Here is a 4342-nt window from a genome sequence, read left to right on the forward strand (position 1 = left end):
GTTCTGCCTCTTCAGTAATGTTCCTTCTTAATCAGAATTAGTAATTGAAGCTAATCAGTGTGCAGCTTGATTGGACCGAAAAATGCTGAGATTTAGTAATTGAGGCTAATTACTGTGCATTCTAATTAGCCTCACCAAAGGTGTGGGAAACAGAGATTACATTTGAATTACCACACCATTTGAATTAGTATGCTAGGGTTCGTGTGGTTGCTAGAAAATAAAAGTGCCTATTCTTTCAAAACAAAAACAAAAAAAAGAGAATTGAAAAAAAAAAGTGAAGCTATTTTTAGTAGATAAGAAATTCGACTCTTTAATTTAATTTTTGTAACTAAATTTTTTAAATAGAAAAATTCTTGAAAGCGAGTATTTCTCTTTTGTTTCTTCACTTTTCAGCGACCAAAATTAGCTTGGGTAGAATATCTTATGTCAATCAACTCTCGAGTGTATCAGAAGTTTACCTTGGTCAAGCCCAAGATTTCTGTGAATTTTGCCCCTTGAGCCTCTTAATTTTCTCTTGGATACCATAAAAAATTTGTTTTCGGTGCATTAATAGCTGTTAAATTTCTTTCTTACTAAGAGTCAAATATATGAAGAGTTTAAAAAATAAAAAGAAAACGAAGAAAGACCCAGTAGGGAAATCCCAATTGAGTGGGCTTTTCGATACAATCAAATAGAGTGTCGTAAAGGTGCTATATTCTAGGAGCCCAAACTATGTGATAAAATAAATCCGTCTCTATATGTTACAACAAGAAGAGGACTGATGACTTGCTCTAATTCTTGACTGAAGTGGAACACTCTAATCACTCGGGATCCCTCTGGATTTGAGAGTAATTAGCTTGGATTTAGGTAGAAGACTCTCCCCTCAACTAAGTATGAGAGCATAATTTATTTCTCTCCTTCAGATTGAAAAAAAAATGGCTTACAATGGAATTGGGGATTTCAGATTTTATATCAGATTCTCTTTCTCTCTCTTCCCAACAACCTGCAGTCGAACGCCTATTTCCCTCTAATCAACAACACGTGTGCAGCACGTTTTAACTAAGGGTATTTTGATGAACTAGTGATAGATATAGGACTTAATTAAAAAATAACATCCCTTATATCACTGATACAGGGCTTATTTGTAAAAATATCTCAATCTTCTTCTCCAGCCAATTATGCGCGTCAGCTCTGGTCATTACAGTCACCCGTCCTTAAGAGCCTTATCCTCAAGGGTCCAAGGAGGAGAATTGGCCGACGATAGCATGGTAATATTCCCACGTTGCCCCCTTCGTTCCCGAGTTGCACCATTGCACCAGAATTTATGCGACAATGCGGTTGTCATGTTTGATCATCCTCCGAGCCAAAATCTTTTTTAGGGTGAAGAAGTGACTCCCCCTCAACATCAACCTATGGCAATGGAGAGCTAACTGTCTTGTTAGCACGCAGATGCGGTTTCAACTGATAAACATGGAAGATAGGGGTGGATCTTTAAATCTGACAGCAATTGGAGGTGGTATGCAATTGCGCCTAGCTTGGCCACTATTTGATAAGGTCGATAGAACTTCACTACTAGCTTAAAGTTCAGCCTAATGTGCACTGATGATTGTTTGTAAGGTTGCAGTTTAAGATAGACCCTATCACCCACCTGATATTGCCACTCGGTTCGTTGTTTGTCTGCAAACTACTTCATCCTTGCTTGAGCCTTGGTCAGATCAGCTCGCAAAAGCTAGATCATCTGCAGCCTCTCTTGTAAGTAAGTTTCAACTGAACTTACTAATGATGAGGTATTGCTATTGAGGGCCAGTTGGGGAGGAGCGCACCCATATAAAGCTTGGAAGTGAGTGATGCCCAAATTGCTGTGGAAGTTGGTGTTGTACCACCACCCAGCCAAAGACAACCAGTTAGCCTATTTTTTGGGAGTTAGAGCTAGTCATGCACCTCAAATAAGACTCCAAACGGTTGTTCACCCTCTCGATTTGACCGTCGATTTATGGGTGGTAGGTCGTACTGAATTAAAGTGAGGTTCCAAGGCGTTTAAATAACTCCCTCCATAATTTGCTGAGAAAAATGGATCCCTGGTCACTGATGATGGTGGACGACAGCCCATGTAGTTTGTATATGTGGTCAAAGAAAAGGTTGGCCCACTTACTTAGTCGGTCCACGAGCACCCACACAACATATTTCCCTTTTGATTTTGGAAAACCCTCCACAAAATCTATGATAATATCAGTCCATAGCTAGTTCAGCATGAGTAAGGGCTGCCAAAGTCCGTCAGGATATGTGGTAGCATGCTTATGCCTCTGACATATATCACAACCTTGGATAAATTTAGTGATATTTTGTTTCATTCCATTCCAATAGAAAAAAAAATTTTACCATCTTAAGTTGCTTGGATGCTAGAATGTCCACCAATTTGTGAGGCATTGAGGGCTTCAATTATGGATTACCTTGTATTTGTGTCTGTCATAATATAAATTATGCCCTTGAATTTGATCATTCCTTGCATTAGGAAATAATTTTCGTAGGTCTTAGAGATAGCCAACTTTGGAAGCAAGGTGGTTGCAAAGCTGTCACTATGATATGAGTTTGTTACCTCTTCCATCCAACTTGGAGTGACACTTGACATGGTGCAAAGTATGTCATTTGTCTCTAGTAGCCAAGAAAGAGCATCGACTACCCTATTCAATTTGCCTTGCCTATAATGCAATTCGTAATCCAAGCCTAACAGCTTGGAGAGCCACTTTTGCTGAAGTGAAGTATGTAGTTTTTGATCCAAAAAATATTTAATATTTGGTGGTCAGTATGAATCACAAAGTGTGTTCCTTCAAGATAGGATTTCCACCTTGCAATGGCCATGCCGATAGCTAGCAGTTCCTTCTCATAGACTGAATAGGAGAGAAATTTTTGACCCAATGCACGTCTTAAATAAACTATGGGGTGGCCTCCTTGCTGAAGAACAGCCCCTACTCCAACACTGCTAGAATCAGTTTCTAGTTCAAAGGGTTTAAAATCAGGTAAGGCTAAGACTGACAGGGACGTCATGGCCGATTTAAGAGCTTGGAAAGCCGTTTCCGCCTTAGCGAACCATTTGAAACTATCTTTCTTCAACAATTCAGTTAAGGGCTTGGCATTTAACCAATAATTCCTCACAAATTTGCAATAGTAACCCATGAGGCCTAAAAATCCTCTTAACTATTTGACTAATGTGGGTATTGGCCAATCGGTCATACATTGCACCTTGTTGGGATCCACTGCCACCCCTTTTTTAAAGATAATGTGTCCCAAGTTTGTATTTCTCCTAACGCAATGTCGCACTTAGAATTTTTTGCAAAGAGAATTTTCTTTCGAAATTGTAAATACTTGCTCCAAGTGTTGTCGATGTGCCTCCAAGGTAGAGCTGTAAATTAGTATGTCATTAAAGAAGACAAGAACAAACATTCGTATCGAGGCCTGGAAGAGTGTGTTCATCAAGGATTGGAAGGTGGTCGGTGCATTACAAAGTCCAAAAGGCATCACTCTAAACTCATAATGGCCAAAATGAGTTCGGAAGACTATTTTTTCAATATCCACAGGTGAATTCTGATTTGGTGGTATCCCAACTGAAGATCAAGCTTTGATAAGACTTTAGCGCCATGTAATTCATCCAATAACTCTTCAATAACCAGTATGGGATATTTATCCTTGACCGTGAGGTCATTAAGCTTTCGATAATCGACACACATTCTCCAACTACCATCTTTTTTTAACTAAAAGGATAAGTGAAGAAAAGGGGTTGTGGCTTGGCTGAATTATACAATTCTTCAACATTTCCTACACAAATACCTTCCACTATAGACTTTTGGGCAAATGGAACTCGATGCGGCCGCAAGTTTGGTGGAGTAGCTTCAGATTTTAGATGTATATGGTGGTCTTAGGCTCTAGGTGGAGGCAACTATGTAGGTTCAGCAAAAACTTCCGAGTATTGTGAGAGGAGTTCCTTGAAGAGCTGATTGGGTTCAGTACCTATCGATGCTATACTTGCTTCTAACAATTGTGTTATGTATGCCTGATATCCTTTTTTTATCAGTTTATGCATTAATGATTCCGACACTACTTGACAAGGAGATATGGCCTCATTACTGCTTAAGGTGATCTCTTGGCCCTCTTTTTGAATGTTAATTTAAGCTGATTGAAATAAAAAATTATGGGGCTATATACCGTTTCATCCAATCCACACCGAGCACCATATCACCAAGCTGTAACACTCTCACGTCAGCCTGGAATTTGTACCCTTGCATGGTCCATAACAAATTGGCGCACCTTGAAGAGCTAACTAGTTGTTGTCCATTTGCTACCATCACATAGAAGGGGGTGGTAACTT

The sequence above is a fragment of the Typha latifolia genome, chromosome 5 (genome assembly GCF_019914945.1).
Source record: "Typha latifolia isolate L0001 chromosome 5, TyphaL0001v2, whole genome shotgun sequence".
NCBI lineage: Eukaryota > Viridiplantae > Streptophyta > Magnoliopsida > Poales > Typhaceae > Typha > Typha latifolia.